This window comes from Lactuca sativa, chromosome 9, assembly GCF_002870075.4.
Source record: "Lactuca sativa cultivar Salinas chromosome 9, Lsat_Salinas_v11, whole genome shotgun sequence".
NCBI lineage: Eukaryota > Viridiplantae > Streptophyta > Magnoliopsida > Asterales > Asteraceae > Lactuca > Lactuca sativa.
The window spans coordinates 156,385,185-156,395,591 of record NC_056631.2 but is presented as its reverse complement, the minus strand read 5'-3'; the positions used below and the strand labels follow the sequence as shown (position 1 = coordinate 156,395,591).

At 33.3% G+C, this 10,407-nt stretch overlaps 1 pseudogene; it reads right to left on the bottom strand.

The window, feature by feature from the left end:
• Positions 1-1,212: 1,212 nt before the first annotated feature.
• On the bottom strand, positions 1,213-3,566 carry LOC111884512 (uncharacterized; annotated as a pseudogene).
• Positions 3,567-10,407: the final 6,841 nt, after the last annotated feature.

The window sequence follows — 10,407 nt, the reverse complement described above, 5'->3', positions numbered from 1 at the left end:
GAAGCACACATAATTGATTATACTTTTTGGCATCAGCTTATATTAGTATCACAAATTTAATTCTTAATATGTATTCCATTTCATCATAACTTAAATGGGCCGATCTTTGGTTTGGCAGAAAACAATACAAAACCAGTGAGTAGTTAACATCTCTAGTTAGTAGTTGTTATTTTTTTCTTTCCTATTTTTAAATCTACATTGGTTACCAAATTATTTGTGGATAGAATTTTTGTAGCGACCAAATAAAAATATATGAGCCAATTTGGGGTATAGCCCATTTGATATTGACAAATTCAACTAACTTAATATACAAATTCAACAAACTTAATATACTAACTAATCACTAACCACATATAGAAAATAATATAAAAATTCAAGAAATATCACATCTTAAAGAAGACCAAATATATATCCATTACCACTTAGTGAAGGCGGTTCTTTTACGTTGGTTTTGACAATTGAAGGTCCCAAAAAAGCAACCTTTATATAAAGTATGCATGAAAAGTTGCAAAACTCTCGTTTAAGTGATTGATTTTGGAATGATTTTGCTTTTCTGTCTTTACCTATCTGATTTTTGACCTAACTAATACATAAACAATTTTTCTATTTCAAATGATAATATTAAATTTTTAAACTTGCAAATAATATGCGTATTTTTTTTTAACTATGGAACTATATTAGAACTATAGCTGAAAGTTAGAAAAAAGAACATAGTACAAAGAGTAAATAAAAACAACATTACAAAGAGTAAATAACAAAATCAACCAAGGCACTTTATCTTATATTTATTGTTCCTATTATAGATCAAAACATAAGGTTTAGAGCAATTGTGAAAAAAATCGGACTTCTTATTGTTAGCCTAATAAATCTATTAGGCCTGTTTGATTCAGGCTCTTTAGTAAGGTCATTTAACTAGGTTTAGCAACAGAGGCGGACCCAAAAAAAATTTAAACAGGGAGCAAAAAAAATCAACTTGAAGCGGTTTGAAGATGTACACACAAAGATCTACTTATCTTGCAAACAAGTATCTTCCGGCAACAATTAAACCACAGTTATTATAATAAACAAGATATAGACATTTTTTTTAATATTATAATTAGATAATGGATAACCACTTGCTTTTCCAAGAGATCAAAAGGAACATAAACTAGGGAAATACAAATAAAGTAGTTCCATTAAACAATTAATGACCATCTAATAAACAATAACCTGTCATGTACTCGGTAATTGGCAACAACGGGATCTCATTGTTTGAAATCTTTTCAAAATGCTGTCATTTGGAATCGTTTGAAAAATCTCTTTCTCAATGTATGTAACCAAACAATCATATTGGTCCCCAATTTTGTTGCGCAATCGAGTTTTCACAATCTTCATCGCTGAAAATGATCGTTCAACTGAAGCCGTTGAGATGGGTAAAACCAAAACTAGTTTGATCAGTCGATAAACCAAGTGGTAAATGAAATTTTTCTTTGTCTCGACTAGCTTCATTGCAAGGTATCCAACTCCCTTTAAACCAGAAAAATGAACACTAGATTTCATATCAAAAATATATGTGTCAAGCTGATTCTCAAGAACAAGTATGTCTGTTCAGAAAAGTCTGAGGGATAAAGTTGGGCTAAGATAACCAATTTCTCCTTCTTGAAAGATGAGAAAGAATCATCGGGGTTCAAGCAAGCCATACAAAGTAGCAATTCAGTAGTGGTTTCATTAAATCTACTTCTAAGTTCTTGAAGCACCCAATCTATCACATTTTTAAATAACTCATTTTCATAATGATGAAGGTTCGTCACTTGCTGAGCTACACGACGAGGCCTACCTCGAGCTACAAAGACATCATCCATCTTTGGAATAGCAATACTATACTTTTCGCAAAATAAATAAACTTCTTTGACCAATGATTCCCACCCTTCGTTTCTCAGTGTCTTTAACCTTTGTTTTGAAATACCAACTAGTTCCATAGCATTCACTATATCTTGATCTTTCCTCTGTAATGCCAATGATAACTCGTTTGTAATTCCAAGTATACTTTTCATCAAGATCAATGCAAAAACAAAATCAAAAGATTGTGTCCAATCCAACAATATGACTGCTTCTGCCTTTTGCTCAGAGCTCCCACAATCCTCAACAACATACTCAAGTACCTCAATTATAGAAGAAAATAAGATACTGATGTTCAACAATGTTACGTAATGAGATCCCCATCGTGTATCGGTTGCCCTTTGAAGAGTATATTCTTGATTTAACCCTTTACCAGTTTCAATTTCACCAATATTTATTGCTTCTAGGATCTTCTCAGCTTGTTTCTCACGAAGCAGATCTTTACGCTTACAAGAGGCTCCAACAACATTCACTAACTTGCTAATCATAGTGAAGAGCAAAACAATATCAACATGATTCTTAGCTACAGCAACAAGAACCAGCTGGAGTTGATGTGCGAAGCAATGGACATAAAATGCAGAGCTATTATCCCTTAAAATCAGACTCTTGAGACCATTAAACTCACCTCGCATATTGCTAGCTCCATCGTAGCCTTGCCCACGAATTCGTGACACAGTAAGCTTGTATGTTGTAAGTAATGAATCAATGGGTGCTTTCAAGGACAAAGAGTTAGTATTTGGTACATGTACAATCCCAAGAAAGCGTTCAATTACGTAACCTTTTTTGTCTACATATCGAAGTACAAGTGCCATTTGTTCTTTCGTGGAGACATCACGGCATTCATCAACCAAAATAGAAAAGTAGTCATCCCCAATATCTTCAATTATAAGCTTACTAGTTTCAATTGCACAAGACGATGCTATATCTATTTGGATTTTATGAGAGTACAACTTGTTTTTTTTTGGAGCATTTTGCAAGATGAATTTTCTTGTTTATTCATTGTGGTCCGCCAAAAACTTCAACAACTCTCTAAAGTTCCCCTGATTACTTGAAAGTTCTGACTCGTCATGGCCCCGAAATGCTAAACCTTGAAGTAGAAGGTATCAAACACAATCAACAGATGCGAGTAATCGAGTCTTATACTCAATTTTGATTTGATCAGATTGCTTAATAAACGAATACGCAATGCGTTGATTTTGATTCATCAAATCTTCACATTTTTGTCGGGCTTGATTGTGAGCACTCCCTGGACCACCAATATGAATTTTAAATCTTTCCGGCTTTTTCCAATTATTGAATCCTTCGGTTATGAAAGATTTGCCATCACTTGCTTCGACATCATCATCACATAAATAACAATATAAGCAGAATGCAGCATCTTCCGTCACGCTGTATTCTAACCAAGGTTTGTATAAATCCAAATCGAACCAACCACGAATAAATCTCCTTTTCGTCTTACCAAAAGCTGTTTGACGGAACTTATGACCACGCGGTTGATGAGGACCTCTTTGTAAGTAGGCTCTTCGAATTTTCTCACGATCATTAGGATTATATTTAGACATTCTTCTTCGAGTCCCAGGGTCGGCAAGAAGCTCGTTTAAATTAATTTCTTCACAATTTCTTTTTGAACTTTGTCCCATGTTCGTAGTTTGTTCCAAATTTGGCTTTCTTTTTGAGTTTTGCCCCATTTTGTAGTTTTTTCCAAAATTGGCCTTATTTTTGAGCTTTGCCCCATGTTTGTAGAAGTTCTAATAATAAACTTATCCATTTCCCCTGTATTTATAATTACAAAATATAAAGCCTAATTAAAAATAATACCCAAATAAATGAATAATAATTGTATCAGAATTTCAGAATATATATATATATATATATATATATATATATATATATATATATATATATATATATATATATATATATATATATATATATATATATATATATATAAAGAAGATCAATCAAAGGTAAATTATTTGAAAACTATGGACGTCGATATGTGTATTGGGTATAGAAAGTGAAATCAATTAACAATTCGACATAATTAGATTCTAGGGGATAAAACCCAATTATTTGAAAAATGATAATAAACAAAGTATATGAATATTACCTGGCATGAAGGGTGAATCAATGGAAAATAAAGTCAAACACAAAACTCAAAACTATAAGCCTGTAAATGAAATGAGCAAACAGAATCAATTTTTTGTCGTGAGAAGTGAGAACTAAAAGAGGCGTGCTTTCTTTTTATTTATTTATCCTTCTTATCTTTTAACTGTGCCAATAAAGCCGCCAATACTAAAACTTTTACCCTCCTTAATTTCTTATTTTTTTTCAAAAAATTTCAAAAAGATATTTTAAAAAAAAAAAAAAAAATTTGTTGTGGGGGCAGCTGCCCCCATTGCCCCCACTGTGAGTCCGCCGCTATTTAGCAAGGTCATTTAACTAGGTTTAACCTAATTAGCTTTCGGATATATATTATATTTTTCTTTGTTGTAATTGTATATTTTTATTATTCAATAAAAAAACCCTAACAGTGTTTTGTTCATTATTTACATGATATCAGAGCTACAATTTATTTGTTGTTTATGTTTGTTTGGGGCGACTTGTACCTAAGTTTTGGCGACTTTGAGTAGATTTTCTGATATGTTTATGTATTCCATTTGCTTTGTTTTGTTCAATTTTTCATTATTTTAAGGATTTCTATTGTCTTTTTTTAGTTCGATTTTATCGATTTTTAAGGGTTTCTATGTTGTTTCATCATTTTTAGTGCTGCTTTCAGTACGTCGAAATACCTTTTTGTCGATTTCTTGTTGTGATTTCTCACTGTTGCCGCAAAAATACCCTTTTTTTCATTGAATTCTCATAATGATTATTATAATCGCGGCATAATTTTTTGTTTAGAAAGCGTTTTTATTCGCCTTTGTTATTGTTTGAAGTTTGGCTTGTTTAGTTATTGTTGGTATTCGTCGATTCTGAGGTTTTTTTGTTCTATTTTATTGTTTGATTGTTTACTGTCAATATGTCTCCGAATGATAGCCCAGTTCGGAAAGTTAGTTTTGATGAATGTGCTTACTACACACAGAAGAATCATTGGAAGTCTCAATAACCAATGTTATTGAACAAGGAAACGAAGTAACAAAATAGATCATTTGGATCATTTCACCCTATAGTAGAAACTAATGTTCATGTTACCACTACATCATCTTCTGCATTGGATCCTCAAGTTCTTAAGCAGTCCAGACAATTCCTTGTTCTTAATTATGCAACCATGCCTACATCTATATCTTATTCAGGTTTTTCCTTATCCATCACTTCATGTATTCCTTTATCTTTATGGATCTTGGACTCTGGTACATTTCATCATGTGTCACCTTACTTGACATCTTTTGTTCCTTTGTCTTATAGATCATCTGTTTTAGTTGTGCCTACTAGTATTGCACCTATGCTTATATAAGGTTTTGGTTCTATTTTCATTCCTCATATATCTCTTAATGATGTCTATTATATTCCCACACTTGTTTTAAATCTTGCTTCAGTTAAATCTGGTTATTGGGTTTTCTTTTTTGATTCTCTTTGTTGTGTTCTTGATTCTCACTCCCAACGGATAATTAGGATCCACCGTAAGTTAAGAGAACTATATGTCTTGGAACAACTTAAAGTGTTTGATTCTGCTTCCAATGGTGTTGATTTGTCCCTTTTCGTTTGAGTAATTCGTCTTCTGAATATTGTCTTTTGCAGACATGTTTAGGAGACGTGTCAGCTTCACGTTTAAAGTTTTTAGCCTCTATTGGTGTTTTAGGTCATTTGAACAGTCATAATATTTCTTACTATTGTGGTTGAAAACTGACAAAATTTTATGCTCTATCGTTTAATAAAAGTGTCACTCGCTCTGTTGCTCCGTTTGATCTTGTGTATTCTGATGTGTGGGGTCCCTCACCAATTTCCCCTAAATGAGGATCCACTCATTATGTTTCCTTTATAGACGATTACAATCATTATATGTGGGTTTATCTTATGAAGCATGTATCTGACTTGTTCACGATATATAACGAATTTAGCACCCTAGTCAAGACTCAACACTCTACTGTTATAAAATGCTTCCAATGTGATTTGGGAGGGAAATATACCTCTAATGATTTTACTCGGTTACTGACATCTGATGGCATTCTACATCAATAATCATGTATAAATATGCCTCAGCAAAATGGTATTGTAGAAAGAAAACATCATCACATTGTTGAAACTGCACGGTCTTTGTTACTATCCTCTCAAGTCCTTAGTATTTTTCGGGAGAAGTTGTTGTTACCTTTTTCTATGTTATCAACCGTATTCCCATTGCACACAATTTTGGGTTGTCTCCATATGAAAAAATGTATGGCAAACTTCCTAATTATTCTTCATTGCGGGTCTTTGCTTGTACCTATTTTGTTTTACGACCTCACGCTTAATGGAACAAGTTGTCTCTAAAATTAGCTCTATGTGTATTCTTAGGGTATGGTACAACTCAAAAAGGATATTGGTGCTACGACCCGACGACTCAAAAACTGTATGGTGCTTGACACGTCACCTTTGTAGAACGCATTTCATTCAATAACATTCATGTTCAATCTCATGAAATGACTCAGTAAGAACTTAAAACTATTGATCCTTTTAGTAGTAACAGTGATGACTTTTCTTCTAATTCTTCAACAACTTTATACAACCCTCTGGATCCCCCACCCACTGCTATAGTTCCTCCACCTGTTGCTAATTACGATCGCTCACCATTAAGGCCAATGAGGCCTACTCATAATCGAAAATCCACCAAACTTCCATAGTTTGTCTAGTCTTGTTACTCGCCATAGTTTGTCTCCTTTATTGCCAATGTATATTGTCTCACTTAACCAAATTCCTACAAAGAGGTTGACTCTAACCCCCTTTGGCAGAAAGTTATGGTTGAGGAACTTACAACTCTTTACCAAACCTATATGAATATTTGGTTCTACTTCCCTCTGGATGCACACTATTGGTTGTCGTTGGGTATACAAGATCAAAATTAAATCTAATGGGTCCATTGAACATTATAAGCCAAAAATTTTGCAAAAGGATATTCGGAAAAGTATGTTATCTATTATGAGGAGACTGTTTCTCTAGTTGCGAAAATGACTACATGTCGCACTCTGATTGTTGTTTCTTCTGTTTGATAATGGAAGATTTATCTGATGAATGTCAAGAATGCTTTCTTGAATGGTGATCTCCATAAGTAGATATACATGTCTCATCCTTCAGGTATTGCTTACTTGCCAGGTGAAGTTTTTCGGCTTCGAAAAGCGTTGTATGGTCTCAAACAAGCCCCTCGTGCTTGGTTTGAGAAATTTTCTACGGTAATTATTCCGCTTGGTTTTTGTCCTAGTAGCCATGATCCAGATTTGTTTTGTTAGATTTATAGGTACAGGTCAGATCATTCTTTCCTTATATGTTGATGACACGATTATTATTTATGATGATCATGATGGTATAGAATCTTTGAAACTTGATTTTGCTAAACGATTTGATATGAATGACTTGGGCTTACTACGCTATTTCTTGGGGGTTGAAGTTGCTCAATCTCCAAAAGGTTATCTTTTATCTCAAACAAAGTATATATCCGATTTATTTGAACGCGCACGACTCTCAGATAAAGGGACAGTTGATATGCCTCTAGAAAGCAATGTAAAGTATTCTCCAACTAATGGTGTCCCCTTATCAGATCTGAGCCTTTCTTGTAACATTGATGGGAGTTTGGTTTATCTTACTGTCACTAGGTCGTATATTACTCTAGCGGTAATCTGGTTGATAATTGATCTTTCTACTATTTATAGTGGATTTTTTCTTCGTATTTTGAGATATCTTTGTGGTACTCAGTTCCATAGCCTTGTGTTTCCTTCCACATCCTCTCTTGAACTCTATGCTTAAAGTGATGTTGATTGGGATAGTTATGTTTATGATCGCAAGTCTACTACAGGGTATTGTATTTTTCTTGGAGATTCGTTGATTTCGTGGGAGAGTAAGAAACAAGATGTTGTCTCTCGATCATCTAAAGAATTTAAGTATCAAGCTACGATTGTTACAACTTGTGAGATTGTCTGTTTAAGATGGCTTCTTACTGATATGGGTGTTCACATTTCTCATCCCACCCCTTTGCACTGCGACAATGAGAGTGCGATAATAATTGCCACTAATTTGTGTTCCATTAGCGGACAAAACATATTGAAATCGGTTATCATTTCACTCGTTGTCACCTTCATAAGTGGACTATTTCTCTACATCATGTTTCATCCACTGTGCATTTTACTGATATGTTTATGAAAGCATAACTGCTCCTAGAGTTCATTTTTTGTCTGAAAGACTCTCAATGCTTATTGTTGTCGCATTATGAATTTGATGGGGGATGTTAGCCTAATAAATCTATTAAGCCTCTTTTTGGTTTTGGTTTTGGCCCTTTAGATAACATATATATATATATATATATATATATATATATATATATATATATATATATATATATATATATATATATATATGGTCCGCTTCCGATGAAGACTTTCTTTTCTGTGAGGACTCGTGACGACACTTTCAAAATTTTTTAAAAAAAATCTAAAAAAATATAATCGAGCATAGTACTATATCTGGGAGACAAAAAAAAGTGAAAAAAAAATGGCATCATTAAATTGAATCACGGATCATAAAAATGATTCATTTTTCAATTTAATGATCCAATTTGTTTCTCTCTGGTGTAGTAATATGCTCGATTTTATGATTTGTATTTTTTTTAGATTTTTTTTTCAATTTTTTTAAGGTGTCCTCACGAGTACTCACTTTAAAAAGAGTCATCACCCGATCTTCTCTCTCTCTCTCTCATATATATATATATATATATATATATATATATATATATATATATATATATATATATATATATATAGAGAGAGAGAGAGAGAGAGAGATAGAGAGAGAGAGAGAGGTATGTTTGAATGAGAATATTTTTTATATTGAGAACATTTGAGAACAATTTCCAGCAACACAACCACAATCCGTCACTGTATTAAATTATCACGCTCTATAACGTTAAGTTGCTCCACCAAAGAACAACCGGACAATAGCCGGACATCGAGCCACTGCCATCACCGGGTCGCCACCGGTAGCCGGATCGACCGGACCTCCGCCAGAATGTTATTTCTCCACTCTCTATGAATGCGCATCACCTCTTTTTCTCCCCTAAACTGCCTACCATATCTACTTTCAACATATCTGGATTGAAGTTTAAAAAGACCAGATCCGGACATGTCTGAATCATCAAAAATCGCGTTGGAATCCTCGAACTATCGACGGAGCCACCGGAACGCCATCGAAAATGCTAAAAGTATAGCTGAATTTGTGAATTCACTCACAATCTCATGGCGAAGCTGCACCATATCGAACCTAAGAAATTTCAACGATGTTTATTAACTCATTAGGAGGTATTGCCTTTAGTTTTCCGATTTTCTCACCGGTGACGAGAACCAACGACTCTCGGTACCAAATTTATGATATATTACTTTGTATCATTTCATCGTTCTAGCTTGATGCGATAAGATATACTGAAATTCTTACGCATGGGTACACGTACTGAAGCAAGATCATTGATTAGAGTTTGGTATTAAGTGAGATTCGTTGGAGAAGGAAGCTTCGCTGGAGAGTTGCTTGTCATCGGCCTACAAGGAAGTTTAGCAGGATGAGGTGACTGTAATACGAGAATGGTGAGACTGAAATGCAGTTAAGCGGAGGAATTGACAGATTCGATGTCTCCGGCTAAAGAAGTTGTGGTCGGAATTGGAGGTGAATGTCGTCGATGAAAGAAGCGGTGGTCGGAGATGGAGATGGAGGCTAGGTACGACTGCAACTGATGAGGTATGGAGTTGACTGTGTTTCTTTAGAATGAATTAGGTTAAAATGAGATTTATCTATTATTTGGGTCTAATTTGGGCTTCAGGTTATAATACGACTTATTTCATAAAAATAATAAAATGGGCTTATTTATTTACTTTAAAGATATACATATGCATCTGTATTCTATTACTCATAACTAATATCTAATATTATTTTTAAAATTTATTGTTTTAATTATATAACCAATAAGTAATAGCATCTAATGTTATTTTTAAATTTTATTGCTTTAATTATATAACCAATACATAATAGGATCTAATATTATTTTTAAAACTTATTACTCTAATTATTCATAATAAGTGTTCGTATAAATTAACAGGTAATGATATTCAAATTTTGTAAACATAAATTGTATTTTAAGAAAATATCCCTAAGGCTAATTAGCTAATATGAAAAATATTGTATGGGTAAAATATAAATAGAAAATGGCAAGTAATTCGACTGGAAATAAGTAAAAACGAATTTTGTCCATTTTAATCATATGTGATTAGATATATTTAGTTACATGTGATTACATGTTTTTAATCATATTTTATTAAATACACAATAACATCTATTTAATCAAAAAACGTGAACACAAAT